Source organism: Protopterus annectens, chromosome 1.part1 (assembly GCF_019279795.1).
Source record: "Protopterus annectens isolate FY-2018-M chromosome 1.part1, PAN1.0, whole genome shotgun sequence".
NCBI classification, from domain to species: domain Eukaryota; kingdom Metazoa; phylum Chordata; order Ceratodontiformes; family Protopteridae; genus Protopterus; species Protopterus annectens.
In genome coordinates this window covers 1,269,389,678-1,269,410,862 of record NC_056726.1, presented here as the reverse complement: position 1 = coordinate 1,269,410,862, position 21,185 = coordinate 1,269,389,678, and positions in this window count along the sequence as shown.

The following is a 21,185-nucleotide window of genomic DNA, read 5'->3' as shown; positions in this document are numbered from 1 at the left end:
GTACATTGCAGGTACCCCATTTACAGTAGTGCTGAAGATGACATAATTACTACCATTATGATTCAGCACTACAGTCTCATGTTCTCACGAACCAGCCAGGACCAGCAGGAGTGCATGCAATGTGGCAAGATGTTGTCCGCAGGGTAAATGAAGTAGGCCTGCATAACTGGACATATGAGCAGGTACGCCACCACTGCAGTGATCTTCTCAGACATGTCCGTCAGCGTGCTGCTGATGTGTGGAGACAACAGCTTGCAACAGGAGGTGGTGTTAATATCCATCCCCCCCTCACCAGAGTGGAGGAGCTGCTCCTGATCCTGGTGGCACCTGCCCAACAACAGCAGCAGACATACACCATGATGGAGGTTGGAGCCACCCAGCAAGCACACATGGAGCATGCTGGTAACATGGCATATCTGTAGACTACTGTTATTCGTATTGGTAGATCATGCATATGTGAGATGTGGAGTGTGTCGTTAAAATATATGGAGCCCGTTGTTGTGCAATACTGATCATTTGGAACATAATCTGTAGCCCTGTGAATGTAAACTTTTGTTGTACTGTAAGATTGCAAACACACAGTAACAATGCCACAGTTGTGGCCACTGACAAACTGCCTCATATCTATGTAGGTCCCTCTGGGGTGACATCAAGGCAGCGAACAGATGCTGGTGAGTGTGTTCTACATTTATTATTGTAAATAAAAAGTGCATGTCATAGTTAAGGTGTAGGCCATGTACACATGTAACACACCTACCCATAATGCATGCTGTGCATGTTTGGCGTAAGACCACGCACATCTCACTAATGTGATTAGCTGCCAAAAACACATGCAATACCCAGACCATCTCAAATAAATGTGGCTAGACTGTAGTGACCATTGGATAGGCACAGTTGATACTCAACATGCACATAACATACACATCTATGTCATACACAGAGCATTTTAACATGCTACACATAAAAGATTCCCAACCCTCTGTAAAGACACACTCCAGTATCCAAAATCTCATCTACACATTACACATAATATACCTGAGGGGTAGAGGCCTGCCATGGGGCATTTAAACACTCTGCAACACACTACACATTCATGTTAGAGAATGCTCCTTATTCGCCTCCTTACAAACTCATGTAACAACTGGTTGTGAAATGGTGAATGTAGCCAAGGTAGTACAGTTCCAGTACAGCATGAGTAGTGCTGGTTTGGGAAACATTTGTAGCCTTGAGTGACCATATGATGCTTCATGATGATGGCCTATGGTACTATACCCCATCCAGTTATTGTAACCACAGTACTACACATAGCTTTCATTGCTATACACCTTGCTATACACCTTAATGTTGCATGTGTGCACACATATACACCTCTAAACAATATGCATACCAATCACCATTTGCACAACTGACACATATATGTCTTGTGATGCTATTGAGTGGCTTGGTCATATGACACACATTGGGTATGTGTAGTGTTTAAATATGCAGTTGTGTTTTAGCATGCCATGTCATGGATGACACTGGCATGTCCACAATCTGATCTACACTCACCATAAGTACCGTGCATTGGGTATGTGGCCGAATGGTATTCCATCAATTACCCATGCACCACTGATGATGTTGTGTGAATACTCATCATGCATGTGCTAAAAATGTGTCTACAATTATTTGCTAAAGACACAGAGGCTGTAATCAGCATTGGATACCTATCTGACACACAGATACACATCCAGCCATGGTATGTACACCTGTTTGTTATGGTGCACAGTACATTACTGAGTTTTGAATACCTGCATAGTAATGTTGTGTCCATGTATGCATTGTGTTCCATGGGGAGGCCCATCACCTAATAACAAAACACATGCATCAAAGCCATGTATATTGTTAGTAACAAGGACTGTCTAGACTTGCACTGCATGCTGTTGAGCAACACATGTCCTGCATGCTGACATGTGTGATATGACTGTTTTGCTTGTGATACTGTACCCCACCATCACCTGCTATTGTTTGTGTTCTGAGAATGCTGGTGTTGTGTGTGTCTGCTTTAGGGAGGAGTATATTTTTGTGTGTGTGCATGTACGCATGTGCGTATGTGCACATTTGTGCATGTGTGCATGTGCGCATGTGCACATGTGTGCATGTGTGCATGTGTGCATGTGGTCTGACATCATGTTCAGGTCTTAAAGTGTGATTCCTGTTTTCCTCTCACAGGTGCCGAGGTGGGGCTGGTTCAGTATAGCAGAGAACCTGATGTCACTGAGACAGACAGTGATCATGAGGATAGGTGTGTTGAGGCACAGGCAGGTTTGTCAGGGTCTGTTGTTGGGCCACCAATTGACAGTACACAAGTCTCCACCCCATCCATGCACACAGTCATACTGCCTGTACATCCATCATCACCATTGCCCTTAGCTGAGGGACAGTGTATGGTTTGCACTGGCCAGGACAGTGTGATATCTATGGCACATGTATCAGGACAAAGCAGCCATAGCCAGATGTCTGGAATGGTACCATATAGGCAGATGCCGAGGGGTTCTCGTCAGAGCATTGCTGGTCATCATGCCCCTGGTAGACGTGCCACACCTCTTTCTACCACACGCATGTTCCAGGCTGTCATGGAGGCACAGACATGAATGGAGCGGTACACCAGACAGGGACTAAGGGCACAGAGGGCTCATAACACCTCTGTAAATAACAGTATCCGTGACCTAGCAGGTGCCATACGTAATTACACTGAGGTAATTGATAGATGTTGGGGTGAGACATTGGATGTCCTCCACAATGTCATGTCCATGTGTCAGGACAGTGCGGGATGGTTGAGACGTCGATGGGGACATATGCCAGCAACATCAGCAGCTGGAGGTCGCCGTGGACATCCAGCAAGTCACAGCCACTCCCGTAGTGCCAGTACCAGCAATGATGGGGAGGACTGTCCATAGACTGCCCTAAAAGACCACATGCACGTGGCTCTGGCCAGTGCCAGCAGGGACCTGGATCCAGTGGACATATGTCAACCTCTTTGGATAGTACCCAGTCTGGATTAGTACCTGATACTGTCTGTAGTACCCCTGCCAGGCACAGGTTCTGTATCCATGGCCAGAGATGGTGATCTGTAAAGCCTGTCAGGTACAGTCTGTAGCTGTCTCACAAATCCCCATATATGGCAGCCACATGGTGGAACTGTGTGCATGCAGACACACACACACATAAACCAGAAACCTAGGGCAAACACATACCCGCACACATTACATCAACATTGGCCCATAACAGTACTCATGGCCCTCAAACACACACTCACACACATGTCGATTGTATGGCTCAGTGTAGGCCTCTGGCAAACCAACAACACACCCTGTGCATATGATGAAACCTGTGCCACCTCCTGTCATCTGTAACATTGATGCAGGAACAGGCTAACATGGTGCTGATGCACAGGGTGACTTTAATAAAGTATAGCAATGGTTGAATATGTAGCATGTTGTCAGCAGTAAAGTGTAATGATATTCTTGAAGGTGTAGCTGAGCAGGCATGATGCATTAAAGCTGTAATTAGCAATGTTGTATTGTTTCCACCAGTGTTTATTCCAATTGTGTTTTATTTGCCCATGTGCCACTTGGCTGATGTGTGTAGTTGTGTCAGCATGTGTTATACAGTGGAGAGTAAGTGTGGGGTGTGTGCAGCACAGGTCTGCAGGTGTACATTTGTGAACATGGTGGAGGTGCACTGTCTGCATGTACGTGCATATTGGACACATGGGCAGGGTGATATGCCCTGTATTGGCCAGTGTTAACACTCCATACTTTCTATTGGTGGCCAGTATGCATTGTACTACACACATTTTGGAACTTGAGTACACATGTGTGTATGACACGGGTTGACACTGTGCTGTGGGTGATGCTGTTGTTGCTATCTGTCATTGGTTTGCATTACTAAGGTTAACACTGTCCCAGCTGTATAATCCTTTATTAATGCACACTGTTCACCTACAGGGTTGCATGGACCGTGCTATCACAAACACAAGAAATTCTCACTTATACAGTAAAAGTGCATTAGTCTCATGGACGCCTGCCATAAATTAAATATATAATGGAAGGTGTGAAGTTGTACCAAAAGAGTTACATACCAAGAAGGGATAACCTCTCTGGTCAGTATCATTGGGAAAATACAATCTCTCAATAAATATACAAGGCAAGCTTCAAAATACAAAATGGCAAGGATTCCAAAGACAACACTAAAGCTTTCTTCAGTGTTGTTCATAATCTGCAGGGGAAATCTCAGATCGGGTCATAGTTAATGTAAATGGTGACAAAGTACACTTATCTGACTGACATTACCAATTCCTTGTCAGACAGTTTGAATGTGGATTTCACCACTCTATTACACAAGGGCTACATTTCCAGACCTGAAGAATGTAAAACCTGATGATTCACAGACACTCTAGTTAAAACATCTCTTTAACAAAGTACACACCACAGTGGCAATGGTACTGGACAGTGTCCCTGGCTGTGTCATACACAAGCTGACATATAAAGTCACCACTCACCTAAACGGTCTGTCCAAATGCAGCCTCTATACAGGTTACATACTCATGGAATGACACACGGTAATGGTGTTCACAGTCCACAAGGGTTGAGCTACAACGTCTTCTTCTTCTTCTCCTTTCGGATGCTCCCATTAGGGGTCGCCACAGTACATAATTTCTTCCTGGCCTCTGCATCTTGTGCTATCACACCATCCACCGGCATGTCCTCTCTCACCACAGCCATAAACCTCATCTTAAGCATTCCTCTTTTCCTGTTACCTGGCGGCTTCATCCTTAGCATCTATTTCACAGTATACTCTGCATCCCTCCTGAGCACATGTACAAACCAACTTAATCCTGCCTATCTGGCATGGTCTACTAACCTTCAAACCTGGCCTGACCCTCTAATATACTTATTCTTAAACCTGTCCACCCTCATCACACCCAGTGCAAATGTTAACATAAATTGATTAAGGGTAGAACTACAACAGGTCCTGGAAACTCTCACCCTATAAGCCAGACAAATGTTATCTGGAAGGCTATGGAGCACAGCATCATGGAACTCATTAACAGAGACATTATGAACCTGCAAACACTGCACCATACCCACTTAGTTTCTCTAAAGGCCAGATCATGGGTCCTACACCTAGTAGACTTCAAGCCAGTCAACAAGGCTATAGGTGAGGGAGGGGAGGTCAACACAGCCAAGCTATAGCTCACCAGCAATTCATACCCATCCCACATACTGGTATTATACATAACCTCAACAGACTGACCATAAACGATTGCCAGATGATGGCTTGACAACTGATGCACAGATGTAGGACACACAGTAACATTTGCAGCCTCCATGTACTATTCTATGCCAGTAACAAGTGGTATTCACCTGCACTCAGTCCTGGGACCACTCCTGTTTGGCATATAGCTTTCTTAGGTACAAGCAAACACAGTAGGGATATGCCTGCCTACATTTGATGACAATGCATACTGTGGGCTATACTTTATTCTCCAGATGACACACACATCCTCCAAAAGGGTATCATACAGACAGATACCTGGTGTCAAACTCATGCTGTAAAGCTATAAGCCTAAGAAAGCATAGTTATCCACTTTTAGAAAACAAAGTATCCCCAGAGTACCACATAGGTAGTAGCCCCCAAAATGTGGAACAGGTACTAATGTATACATAGAGCCATGTGTTAAGTCATCTGTCCTTTGATAATCACATTACCAAAGGGCTTTGGAAATCCCTCTGTGGAGCACTTAAGCAATAAAGGGTTTGCATGCAGATCCACAGAGGTTGTTGCACACCTATAATGATTAGTCATCTTTGCCAGACTTTGCTTGCTTTGGAACAGGTAGAACAATACAACCCAGCCAAAGCTGCAAATCGAAACAGCGAACACACAAAAACACGGAACGCAGCAGAGACTGCAGAAAATAATCCTTTACTGTTTCTGGTACCTTGGCTTTTGCCTTCTCATGGAATACTTTACACACAGAAGCAGTCTTATTTATGCATCAACTTAATGATGCCTAATTAACCAATTATATAATTAAATGTTTAAACAAATAAATATTCATCTCAACCCCTTTACATTTCACAACTTTACCCAAGTCTTTAACAGTTTTTAAACATTTGTTAAAAATTTTTAATATGTGATTCATTGTTAACTTCATTGACCCTAAATACATTATCAAAATACAATATCAAAATACATCATAATTTCACCTAAAATATTCCTAAATCTATAATTCAAGATTCATGCCATTGGGATAAAGAGTATTATAATTAATAATAAACTTGGACTCCATTCTCAATAATCTTTGTTGAAAATTAATATTACTTATCCCCACCCCATACGGTCTAGCAATTACACTAAAAATGAAACCTTCTGCCAGGCCTTCATGCTTAATATGAAAATGTTGGGCTACGGGGCTGTCCATCTTACCATTTCTTATGTCCCCAAGGTGTTCCATAATTCTCAATTTCACCTTATGTTTAGTCTGTCCAATGTACCATTTTGGTGACGGACAGTTACAGCTGATCACGTAAATAACTCCAAAGGAGTTACAATCAAAATGATCAATGGCCCTATAACTTTTTCCATTGATCATTTTGCCATCCAAATTTCTAATTTTCTCACAAACATTACATCTCCCACAGGCATAAGTTCCTGCATTTATTTCCTCCTTCCTTTTACTCTTATTTCTTAACATCTCTTTCAAATTTTGAAATCTTCCATGGGAAAAAAAACAACCTTCTTAGGAAATATTTCACTTAAATTTTCATCCCTACTAATAATAGGCCACAACAAATTTACCAATTTTTTTAAAACTGGTGAAAATCCTGAATATCTATTGACAAAAAAATATGACATCATCCTGTTCATCCACATTATCAGCTGAATAAATATCTCTCTCCCCATCTTGTATTTTCAAATTCGAATGAAAACATTTTTTATGAACTCCAAGTTTAAATTCTTTTTCTACTTTATTTCTTGCTTCTCTAATTAACTCATAAGAATATCCTCGTGCATATAACTTCTCTTTGACAAGATCAAATTCAGATTTTAACCTCTTCTTTTCTGAAGTATTATTTGCAATGCGCTTAACTCCCCTAGTGGTAAAGATTTAATTAGATGGGAACTGTGCATGCTGGAAGCAGGGAGTTCTTAAAACATTTTTTCATTTGATTTGAAAATACAAGATGGGGGAGAGAGATATTTATTCAGCTGATAATGTGGATGAACAGGATGATGTCATATTTTTTGTCAATAGATATTCAGGATTTTCACCAATTTTAAAAAATTTGGTAAATTCGTTGTGGCCTATTATTAGTAGGGATGAAAATTTAAGTGACATATTTCCTAAGAAGGTTGTTTTTTCCCATGGAAGATTTCAAAATTTGAAAGAGATGTTAAGAAATAAGAGTAAAAGGAAGGAGGAAATAAATGCAGGAGCTTATGCCTGTGGGAGATGTAAAGTTTGTGAGAAAATTAAAAATTTGGATGGCAAACTGATTAATGGAAAAAGTTATAGGGCCATTGATCATTTTGATTGTAACTCCTTCGGAGTTATTTACGTGATCAGCTGTAACTGTCCATCACCAAAATGGTACATAGGACAGTCTAAACGTAAGGTGAAATTGAGAATTATGGAACACCTTGGGGACATAAGAAATGGTAGGATGGACAGCCTCGTAGCCCAAAAGTTTCATATTAAGCATGAAGGCCTGGCAGAAGGTTTCATTTTTAGTGTAATTGCTAGACCATATGGGGTGGGGATAAGTAATATTAATTTTCAACAAAGATTATTGAGAATGGAGCCCAAGTTTATTATTAATTATAATACACTTTATCCCAATGGCATGAATCTTGAATTATAGACATAGGAACATTTTAGGTGAAATTATGATGTATTTTGATATTGTATTTTGATAATGTATTTAGGGTCAATGAAGTTAACAATGAATCACATATTAAAAATGTTTAACAAATGTTTAAAAACTGTTACAGACTTGGGTAAAGTTGTGAAATGTAAAGGGGTTGAGATGAATATTTATTTGTTTAAACATTTAATTATATAATTGGTTAATTAGGCATCATTAAGTTGATGCATAAATAAGACTGCTTCTGTGTGTAAAGTATTCCGTGAGAAGGTAAAAGCCGAGGTACCAGAAACAGTAAATGATTATTTTCTGCAGTCTCTGTTGCGTACCATGTTTTTGTGTGTTTGCTATTTGGAACAGGTTTCAAATATACCTCAAGCATAAACTCTCACTCACACTCTTCAATAGAAACCGTGATGAGTGGATGTGAAATGAAAGACGTAGCCCAGGGATCACTGCAGTGGCTAAGCTTGTCACAAGCATACAGAAGTGACCTAAAGTCTGGAAAGCACCAGCACGATCTGGCAAAGATAACACATGCATTCATGGAGAAAGCAGAGTACCGACCTATGAAATACTTGAGGTCACATGTATGTATATGAATTTGCCCCACAGCTACCTTACATGTGTAATGCACATACAGTTGTCATTGTGATATGTCATACACTAGAAAAATCAAGACATACTCCAGATTGGCCAACGATGTCACACACCTGGAGCACAGACACACACAGTCAGCAAGTGCGAGATTCAAACTCTTTCCTAACTACATTATGATAATGCAGCAGTATGCATTTATATGACATGCTATACACATTATTGGGATTTCATCTTTCCACAGTTATATTTGTAGGTTGGTGACATCATCAGACTTGACAAAGATGAGTATACCACTTTTAAGGGGTGTGAGTAGTCTCCAAAAAGGTTGCTCCTCCCCAGGAAAACACACACACTCACAGTTGGCAAGTGCAGGATTCAAACCCCTACCTATCTACATTATGATACTATAGTAGTATGCATTTTCATGACGTGCTATATACATTCTAGAGATGTCATCTTTCCACAGGTATATTTGTAGGATGGTGACATCATCAGACTTGACAAAGATGAGTATACCACTTTTAAGGTGTGTGAGTAGTTTCCAAAAAGGTTGCTCCTTCCCAGGGAGACACACACACACAGTTGGCGAGTGCAGGATTCCAACCCTTACCTAACTACATTATGATACTACAGCAATACACATTTACACAATGCACTATACACATTATTGGGATTTTACTTTTCCACAGGTATATTTGTAGGATGGTGACATCATCAAACTTGACAAAGATGAGTATACCACTTTTAAGGTTTGTGAGTAGTCTCCAAAAAAGGCTGCGCCTTACCAAAGAAACACACACACTTGGCAAGTGTAGGATTCAAACCCTTACCTAACTACATTATGATACTACAGCAGTACACATTGACACACTGCACTATACACGTTACTGGGATTTCATCTTTCCACAGGTATATTTGTAGGATGGTGACATCATGAGACTTGACAAAGATGAGTATACCACTTTTAACGGGTGTGAGTAGTCTCCAAAAAGGTTGCTCTCTCCCCAGGGAGAGACAGACAGACACAAACACACACACACACACACACACACACACACACACACACACACACACACACACACACACACACACACACACACACAGTTGACACGTACGGTGTTCTTAATCCAAACTAAGTACATCTTTACACTTCGGCAAGCAATATGGAGTTACAGGGTGCAATACAGACATTACTTGCTGACAGTCTGCACAAAGGTTTTTTTCACATTTGCTAACCTCAGCAGGCTTATCATACTAGGTGTATTGTGAGTGTATTGTATGCATTGGCCATGACCATATCATATAAGGGTTGATGCACCACATGCTGGCACACACAGGGTCAAACCTTGAGTAGCATCTTACCTTCACCTACATGATACTGCAATATAACAGAAAGATGATAAACTTCAACAATTGGCTGTGCTTCTGGTGTCATTCAAAGGGGATCCAGTCTCTGTCTGCCTGTGATGACATGATAGACAAGCCTTGTTGCTTCGCTACAGATGGTTTGCACTTGTCGCCCCTATGCTTCTGAATACTGGCCAAGGCTCTTGCTGTCCTCATATTACCTTTTTTGGGCAAGGCTCAAAGGTTCATAGGTTCATAGGTAGGTACTAGGCTATCAGCCCTGGGGCCTATACAAGCCCAGCCAAAAAGGTACCCTGGCTTTTGCCACCCAAGAAATTTATTTTCCTGTGCCACTGTCGAGCAGAGACACAGGGTGAATTTCCTATTTCCCATACAATCATCAAGATTTTTCTTGAAGAGTGCTAATGAGAAGCTTTGTTTGATATAGATAGGTAGTTTATTCTGGAGTATGTGAAGTCTCTAGGACCATAATCTATCCCTCCGGCATGTTCTGTTTATTGTGGTGACAAGGTTTAGGTCCCTAGAGTGTGTAGGTTCATAGGTTCATAGGTAGGTACTAGGCTATCTGCCCAAGGGCATTTATAAGCCTAGCCAGAATGTGTTGGCTTTCGCCTCCCTTTTAAATTAGTTTCCTGGGCCTCTGTCTAGCAGGGCCATTGAAGTGATCCCAGGGGTAAATTTACAATTTCCCAACCACTCATCAAGATTTCTCTTGATGACAGTCTGCAAGGGGCTCTGCCTAACATCAACTGGGATTTTATTCCAGAGCGAGGGAAGTCTCTAGGACAGGAATCTATCCCTCCAGCACATCTTGTTTATTGCTTTGCTGAGGTTTAATTCACTGGAGTGTGTGGCTCCAAAAGATTTGTTTTTCTTGAGGTGGAGCATGTCCATTAATTCCAGGTTGGACATGGCCTTATGCATCAGGCATAGATCACCTCTGAGCAGGCAGTAAGCAACCAAGTAGAGCTGGAGTTTTTTTAGTCGAGCTGCATAGGGCATCACTTTGAGGCCCATGATCCTCTTGGTGAGGTACTTCTGTGGTCTTACCAGCTGTTACATTTGCCAATTAAGGTACATACCAAATGGGGCATTGTACTCTATTATGGGCCTAATGAGTGATGAGTAGAGGGACACAGTGACCTCTCTTGATCTAGAGGTGAACCCTTTCGTGATTAGGTGGGCTACATAGAAGGAATATCTAACACTTTGGCAATGTGATTATCAAAGGAGAGGTTACTATTTACCTGGGTCCCCAGGCCCCTAATTACATTTTCCATACCTAGTGGATTACCACCTATGTGGTAATTCGTGGCACTTTGTTTTTTCCAAAGGGGATGACTATGCATTTTTTGGCATTCAGCTTGAGGCCATGGTTTTGACATCAGGTATCTGTCTCTGTAAGACCCTTCTGGAGGATGTCTGTGTCAGCCAGAGAGTTGATTATGGCACCCAGTTTGCAGTCATCTATGAACTTGGTCAGCCATAGTCCTCCCGTGCTTGCCTGTACCTCAGAGAAGTATATATTGAACAGGAGGGGTCCCAGGACCGAGACCTGTGTGATGCCATGTGTGACTGGTTTAGAGTTGGACATGGCACCCACAACTCTGACCATGTGTGTTCTATCCGTGAGCCAGTTGGCCACCCATCTCGTGACATAGGGGTTAATGTTCAAGCTGGTAAGCTTGTCTATGATGCCAGAGTGCGGAATGGTGTCAAAGGCCTTAGTGAGGTCCAAGTAGGTTGTGTGGACTACCTTCCCTTCATCTATGGCCTTGGTACTGTTTCAAAGAAGTCAACTAGGTTTAAGAGGCAGGATCTGCCTTTAACAAAGCTGAATTGGGTAGGGTCCAGTGTCTGGAGGTTCCCAATGTCTCTGTTTATGAGTTCCATGATAATTCGCTCCATAGCTTTGCAGACCAGGCTGGTCAGGCTTATAGGGCGATAGTTCCCAGGTTCTGTTGTGGCACCACCTTTGTAGAGCAGGATGACTGTTGCTGTATGCCATTCTTTGGGTACATAGCCTGTGGTAAGGCTAAGCCTGAACAGTGAATTTAGGTGAAGGTTTAGTTCCTTTAAGACTCAGCCTGGGACACCATCCGGTCCTATTGATGCTGTGTTCTTAGCTTTGGAGAGGGCTGTTTTTACCTGCATGTCCATGATGTCTGGGGCTCTGCATTCTTCTGGGATGGACACAGGCCCTTTTGGGGGTGGGGGGTGGGGTGGGGTGAAGTTTGCACTAAACTTGTCTGCTAGGATGTTGGCAATGTCAGTTGGTTCAGTGTATTTTTTGCCATTTTGCAGTAGCTTAAGGCATATCTGAGAGTTGCCACCTAAATGTTTGATATAGCTAAAGAAGGCTTTGTGGTTATCTTTAGATTCCTTGGCAATTTTTCTTTAGCAACTGGCCTTGGATGATTTTATGGGCGATTGTAGTTTCCTGCTAATAATGATCAGTGATGCCTTTTCTTTTTGGAATTTTGCTCTATCATGTAGTAGTTTCCTCCTTCTGTTGTATAGCTTATTTATGACCAAGGACCACCAGACTGGTTTCCTCTTTTTGGAGGAATGAGTCTTGGTTTTACTCGGGATGGCTCTATCCATGCATCCCTATAGATGCTCATATAATGCACTTATAAAGGATTCTTCAGATTGGATAGCATTATCCTGTAGCAAGGGGGCTTTGAAACTTTCCACTTCGGTCTTGAGAAGTGTAAAGTTTGCTTTTGAAAAGTTTTTCACAGTGGTTTCCTTGACTGGTGGTGGGGTCGGGATGTGGATGTCCAGTGTGATTACTTTATGATCTGATCTTACCAGCGAGGGGTTTACCTCTAGTGTGGAACACTGATCCCCCATGTTGGTGATGATCAGGTCCAGTATGTTGTCACCTCTAGTGGGCATGGTGACCAGCTGTTCCAGGGTGTTTGAGTTTATAAATTCTAGGAAGCATTGGGCAAAGGAGTTTGTACTTGAGTAATTCTCCCAGTCAATGTTTGGGTAGTTAAAATCTCCTAATATCATGGTGTTTGGTAGGACCTTTATATTTTCCAGTGTTCTCAGGAATGCTGAGTGAGGGTCCTGAGACAAGGTAGGTGATCTGTAGCAGACTATGATCTGATAAGCAGCTTTGCCTACTGTTAGTTGCACTTGGATGGTCTCCGAGGCCTTGTGCTGTGTCACTAACCTGGAGTTGTGGGTATCCTTTACGAAAATGGATACACCCCCTCCTTTTGTATTTCAGTCTGGGTTTTGGGGCCGAAGCTTGGAGAGATTGGGATTTCTTTAAGTGGAGCATGTCCAACAGCTCTGTGTTTGACATAGCTTTGTATGTTAGGCAGAGATCACCTCTGAGTAGGCGATATGCGACAGAGTAAAGCTGGAGTGTTTTGAGACAGTCTGTGTAGGGCATGTATTTGAGGCCATTAATCATCTTTGTGAGGTATTTCTGTGGGTTTTCCAGTTGTTGTAGATGTCTTGTGAGGTACATACCAAAAGGGGCATTGTACTCTATAATGGATCTAATGAGTGATGAGTAGAGGGGAACAATGACCTCATTTTTTCTGCATGAGAAACCTTTAGTGATGAGGTGTGCCACATAGAAGGATTTCCTGACTACTGTGGCAATGTGATTATCAAAGGAGAGTCTACTGACCACCTGTCTCCCAAGGTCTCTTATCACACTTTCATTGTTAAGTATACTACCGCCTATGTTGCAGTTCATGGGTACAGAGGTTTTACCAAAGGGGATGACAATGCACTTTTTGGCATTGAACTTGAGGCCATGGCTTTGACACCAGGCATCTGTCTCAGTGAGGCCCTTTTGTAGGATGTCCACATTGTTAGTAGTTTCAATTATGGCTCCTAGTTTGCAGTCATCTGGGAACTTCATTAGCCAAAGACCTTCTGTGTTAGCCTGTACTTCAGGGAAGTAGATACCAAACAGGACAGGACACAGGACTGAACCCTGTGGTACTCCACTTGTCACTGGTCTGAAGTCGGACTTGGAGTCTGCTACTTTCACAGTGTGGGTTCTGTCAGTGAGCCAGTTTGCAACCCATCTTGTGACATAGGGATTTATACCTTGTTTAGTGAGTTTATCTATAATTCCAGAATGGGGGATGGTGTCGAAAGCCTTGGCAAGATCTAGATAGGCTGTGTGAACCACCTTACCCTTGTCTACGGCTTTAGTGACTGTTCAAAGAAGTCTATCAGGTTTAGGAGACATGATCTGCCTTTTACAAACCCAAAATGGTTGTGGTCCAGAGTTTGGAGATTGCCAATGTCTTTGTTTATAAGTTCCATGATTATACGTTCCATGGCCTTGCAGACCAGGCTCATCAGGCTAATGAGGAGCTAGTTCCCGGGGTCCGTGGTGGCTTCCCCCTTGTGTAGTGGGATAACCATCACTGTGCGCCATTCAGCAGGCACAAAGCCAGAGGTGAGGCTATGACTGAACATGGTACTTAGGTGTGGTGCCAGTTCATTCTGTAGTTCATGTAGAATGCAGCCTGGGATGTTATCTGGTCCCATGGATGCTGAGTGTTTTTTACCTGTGCAGCTATGATGACAGCAACTTTGCATTCTATTGGTATAGAGATGGGCTCTTTCATGGGTGAGAGGGGGTGTAAAGTTAGTACTTATCCTATCTGCCAGGATGTTGGCAATATCAGTTGGGTCTGTATATTTAGTGCCATTGTGCTGTAACTCAGAGCAGATCTGAGTGTTGCCATTGTGATTCTTGACATAGCTATAGAATGCTTTGTGGTTGTCTTTAGAATCAGTGGTGATTTTGTTTTCGTAACTAGCTTTGGAGGATTTTATCAGGGATCGCAGCTTCTTACTGAGGCTGACCAGGGAGCTCCTCCACTCATGGGTTTCCCCCTCTTTTGCAACAGTTTCTTCCTTCTATTGTGCAGTTTTTTTATGGCAGGGGACCACCAGATTGGCTTCCTTTTCTTGGAGGATAGCATCTTGGTTCTGTTTGGGATAGCACGATCCATGCACTCATGTAAGTGCTTATAAAGTGCAATTGTGTAGGATTCAGTAGTCGTAACTGCATTGTCCATCTGCATGGGTGTCCTGAAGTTCACCACTTCTATCTTAAGAATCATGAAGTTATCTTTGGAGATATTTTTTAACATGGTTTCCTTAATGGGGGGTGGGGACAGAATGTGGATATATAGGATAATTAGCTTATGGTCAGATCGGACCAATGAGGCGTTGACTTTAGGTGTGGAACACCGGTCACTCAGGACAAACCAAACCCTGTAACCAACACAAATAACCACAAAGTGAGCTAAATGCTACTCATTGCCAGAAGTCTCAGCCTCCAGATGCACACACTCGAGGCACTTCTCAGTATGGAGAATATTGATATCTGTGCAGTAACAGAAACCTAGTTCAAGGCTCCAGAGAGCACACCAGCACTACCAGGATACTACTCATTCTATACCTTCCAGCATCAGAACCTGGCTCATAGCACATAGGGTGGGGATGTATCCATATTCATCAAGGGTACCTACACCTCTCTCTACATGCTCTCTACAGGGTATGTACCCATAGAATGTTGCACAGCAACATTCTTCCCACTCCACAGGGGTGGGGCCACAAAAGACCCTTGGTATTCATGCTCTATGAACCTGATGAGTCTGATCTGCAAGGCAATGGAACCAATCATAATGGAAGTCAACAATAAAGACACTGGGAACCTTCACATAGTTGAGCTCACCCAGTTTGGCTTTGTCAAATGCAGATCACGCCTCCTGAACTGGGTGGATTTCTTTGAGACAGTTACCCAGGCTACAGATGATTGAAATGAGCTCCACACAGCCTACCTATACCTCGTTAAGGCCTTTGACACCATTCCCCAGTCAGGTATCATAGATGAACTCACCAGCCTGGGCATGAATCCATACATCACAAGATGGATTGCAAACTGGCTCACAAATAGATCCCACAAATTAAGAGTTTCTGGCTACATGTCAGACTCTACACCAGTAACAACTGGTGTCCTCCAGGGTTCAGTCCTGGGGTCCCTCCTGTTTGGTATAGACTTCTCAAAAGTACATGCCAACACAGGAGAGTTGCGGTTGACTAAGTTTGCTGGGAACTGTAAAGTGTTTGCCATAATAGATTTCCCAGTTGACACAAATATTCTCCAGAAGGGACTCTATGAGACAGATGTGTGGTGTCAGAATCATGGCCTCAAGCTCACTGTGGAAGAATGCATAGTAATCCCCTTTAGTGAAAACAAAGTACCCACAAACTACCACATAGGTGTTACCCCCTTAAAACTGACAAGGTAATAAGGGATCTGGGGAAACAAGTAGATAGTCATCTTTCCTTTGACAACCATGTTGCCAAAGTGATTGGGAAATCCTCTGTGGCCCCTCTAATCAACAAAGGGTTTGCATCAGGATCAAAAGAGGTAGTGGTGGCCCTCTACTCTTAAGTCATCAGACCCATCATTGAGTACAATGCACCATTTTGGATGTACTCAACTAAGTGTATCCAGCAGCTGTGGAGACCACAGAGGTACCTCACCAAGAAGATTACTGGCCTCAGACAGTTGTGTTATGCAACACAACTGGTAAAACTAAATCTGTTCGCCGTTGCATACCACCTACTCAGAGGCACACTCTGCCTAACATACAGAGCCATGTCCAACACATAACTGTTGAACATGCTCCATCTACGGATAGCAAAACTGAGTCGCACTACACACTCCAAGGATATGAATCTCATCACAACAATGAATACAACATGCTGGTGGGATAGAGTACCATCCCAGACACTTGCCTTACTGTGGAACAGAGTCCCAATGTACATCGGACAGAGCCGCTCGCTGACATTCTTCAATAGGAACCTTGATGAGTGGATGGGAAACAGACAATTCACGCCAGGCATCACATTAGCAGCCCCACTAGAAAGGGGCTCAGGGTACTAACTATTAGAGCTAGGGCTTGGGAGACTACCCAATGGGGTGGTGAAAGCTGCACAACTTGCCTTGGCTAATATATGACTTTGTGAAGATAGTCTACTACATACCTATGAACCTATGTGACAGGTACATGTCTACAGATAGCAGATGTGTACTTCATTGTACAGTCATGTTGTACAGCAGGCACATGCACCACATACACTGCAATGCTTACCAATACTGGTGGCTGTTATGTAAAGTGGGTGAGATGTGCACCTCATGTCTTTTGTGCCATTGGGATGTGTGCTGGGTGGGACAGTCCTGGATGTCTCCCTGTCATGGTCACCCTCTTACACACATCTCTGTCCATCCATCTTTGGTTTATTATATATATATATATATATAGGTACATAGGTAGGTAATAGGCTATTTGCCTGAAGGCATATATTAGTATGGCCAGTGTGTGCAGCTATCACCACACATGGAGTTAGTTCCCTAGGCCTCTGTGTAGTAGAGCTGATGAAGTGATCCATGATGTGACAGTTCAGTTTCACATACACTCATCAAGGCTCCTCTGGAAGAGTGTCAGTTAGGGACTCAGCTTAATGTAGGTTGGGAGCCTGTTCCAAAGCAAGGGAAGTCTGTGAGTTAGTAATATATCCCTCCAACATGTTCTATTTATTGTTGTGATGATGATATCCCTAGAGCATGTGGCACAGTGAGCTTGGGATTACTTCAGATAGCGCATGTGCATCAGTTCTGCATTGGACATGGACCTGTCTGTTGGGCAGAGATCGCCTGAGTAGACAGTATGCAACAGAGTACAGATTGAGTTAAATTCAGTCTTGTTGCATGGGGCAACTGTTTGAGGCCAGTAATCCTCTTGTTTAAGTACTTCATTGGTCTTTTCCGCTGCTGAAGGTGCCTAGTCAGATTCATCGCAAGTGTGCCGTGATACTCTCTGATGTGTCTGATGACTGATGAGTAGAGGGAACCTCCTTTGACCTACATACAAAGACCTTGGCAATTTGTGGGAACACATAGCATGATTTTCTAACCACTTTGTGAATGTGTTTCTGGAAGTAGAGATGACTATCCACATGTGTCCATAGATCCCTTATTATTACCTCCATATTTAGGGTGTTGGCACCTATGTGGTATTTGTATGACTGTAGCTCGAGGCCATAATTTTGACACCACATCTGTCTGACTGAGACCCTTTTTAAGGATGTCTCTGTTGTCCTAAACATCGATTATGACAACCTTTTTGCAGTCATCCACAAACTTTGCTAAACATAGCCCTCATGTGTTTGACTGTATTTCTGAAAAGTATACACCAGACAGGAGAGGTCCCAGGACTGAGCCATGGGGGACAGCAGTTGTTACCAGCTTGAACAGGAGACCACAATTCTTACCTTGTGGGATTTATCTGTGCCCCAGTTGGCAATCCATCAGATGACATACATGTTTATGCACAGGTTGTTGATTTTGTGGATACGACGTGTGTGTGGGATGTTGGAAAAGGGCTTTTCAAGGTCTATGTAGGCCATGTGGAGCTCATTTCATTGATGTATGTCCTGGGTGACTGCCTTGAAAACTGTCTAGCAGGTTTAGGAACCATGATCTGCCCCTGACCAAACTGCAATGGGTAGGGTTGGGTGTTTGTAGGCTCCCAATAGCTCTGTTTATGAGTTCCATAATGATGGACTCCATGGCCTTGCAGATCAGTCTTATTAGGCTTATAAGACTATAGTTCCCATGGTCTGTTGTGTGCTGACACTTGTGGAGTTTGCCAAACGTTGCTGTAACCCATTCAACAGTTTCATATCCTGTACAGAGGGTGAGTCTCAACAGACTGTTCAGGTGCAGGGTCTGTTTGTTTTGGAGTTCACATATGACACAGCCATGGAAACCATGTCATCCCATAGAAGCTGTGTTTTTAGGTTTGGATAGAGCTGTTTAACCATTGTATATGTGATTTCTGGGTTTTCACAATCTCCAGGTATGGTAATGGGCCCTTTTGTCAGTGAGAGGGGGGTAAATATGTATGAACCTGTCTGACAAGATGTTGGCAATGTCAGTCATGTACACATATTCATTTACACTTTGCACTGACTCAGAACATATATGAGTTTATATTGATATTTATGACATAGCGAAATAAAGCTTCATGGTTCTCTATGGACTTTTTGGCAATATTTTTGCCAGAACATGGCTTGGATAATGTTAGGAGTGCTCATTGTTTCTTGATGATACTGATCGGAGATTTATTGATCTTCTTTGCATTTTCACTTTCATTGAACAAGTTAAGTACTTGTAGTACATAGTTTGATTATGACAGGGGCCCAATATATTATATTGGTCTGTTTTCATATCACTGTGTGCGCAAGGCAGGATTGGTGAATAGTGACAAGTGTCTGGAGTAAGAACTGCAACTGCTAGATATGTGTGGCTCACTGCTGTACTCAGACATGGCCTAAGTGTGTGAGCATGCTCAGTGCTTTGTTTGTTTCAGTGTGTGAGCATGCCCAGTATGACCTTTCAGTATGTTGCTCACTGAAATTTGCTAAATTTGTTTAAGCGTGTGAGTATGCCCACTATGGGCATATATACTATATGTGTGTGAAAAATCAAGTTGGTTTTTACTTCAGGGATCACCTTTGTGTTGTACATCGATAGAAAGCACGCTGTGCCTGCAGGGCTTCCATGAGTCAATTTGCATAGACTTATCAACATTTCTATATACGGGGGGGGCAGCTATTATTTATACATTTCTACCCAGGGGGGCACACCTGATTGTTACTGTGGGTGTACATAGGATGAGGGGTACACCTGACACTTAACACATTTGCTAGGCCTGCACTGCTATATCAGGTACTCCATTTTAGTCTGTACTGTTGCTTATCGTACTGGCTTGAGGCATACCACTGTACTACAGACCTTAGCTTCCAATTACACTCATATTAGTTTGTGACTTCATAGCCTACCCAACCCACATCACACTGCCTGGCCTGCTGTTATCTGTCTGGGGGGAGGTTACTCATATGCCTCTTCAGAGGGCAGGATACAGCATTTGTTTGTGTTTGCGTTTGTCTACAATTGTCCTGCTGGCTGTGACTGTTAGGTATGTGACCCCCCCAACTGGTATGTGTGAGTGACTTAAGTTGTGTCTGTGCCAGTGAAATGGTCTCATGACTTAGTGGTTCAGTACTGTGACTATAGTGCGCAGTATCCTGAGTTCGAGCCCTGTCACTGCTTTTTATTTTCCTGCTGGGCAGACCTGACTGGTTAAGGAACAGTAAAGCAGGTGTGAGCGTGTTTACCCGACTTTGCTCGACTTCACCCAACATTGCCCAACATTGCCCGACGTTGCCCGACGTTGCGCTGGTTAGCGCAGTGCGCAGCTACGCCCAATTGTATTTAAATATGCTCAATACTGGTAAAATTTGCTTAGCAGTGCTTTATATTGCTTAAAATAGGGACTCATGCCTCAGGTGGTGCTGCAGGGCTGCCTATGTCGGATACACATATTACACTCCCTATACATGTTTGAAAACAGGTAGTGTCAAGTTAGACATCCCTTTTACTGTATGTGCGAGTCAGAGAGAGGTGTCATTTCCAGGGTTCTTACTGAGTCAGTGTATGTGCTATGCATTGCCTCTTTGCCAAGGCCAGGGCATACCGGGCATGCCTCCTTCTGCCTACTGGGGCAGGCTTAGGTTGTTCCTCCTCCAAGTCACATTGTGCCTGTGCTGGCCTTGGCAATGGTGGGGGGCTGTTTGGCCCTGTCCCATGTTGTTCCTGCTGCAGCTGTTTCCGCAGGATAATACTGTGTAGCATGGCACATACCATAACAATTTGGGTACATGTAGTTGGTGAGTACTGCAAGGCTCCACCAGATATCTCCAGGCACTGGAACTGTGAATTGAGCATCCCAAACACACGCTCAGTTATGTTTCTTGTTTGTGCATGTGCCTCATTGTGGAGTTCTTGTTTGGGTGTGTGTGCATTTCTGATGGGTGTCATCAGCCACGACTCCAGTGCGTATCCAGCATCCCCAACTAGATGACCATCAGGGATGTCCCCAATGGCAAATCTCTGGTACAGCTGCATCAGATGCCAAATGTGGGAATCGTGATAACTTCCAGGGCAGCCAGCACACACATTCATTATTATGCCCTGGGCATCGCACACGACCTGGCAGTTGATGGAGGGGAAGCCCTTGTGGTTGATGTAGACCCTACCCCACTCAACGGGTGGTGCTTTGATGTGTATGTGCGTGCAGTCTAATGCACCCACTACCTCAGGGTATTCTGCTATTTGGTGGAAAAGATGCATATTGCTGGCCAATGCCTCATAGGAATTGGGGAAATATACTTGTTCAC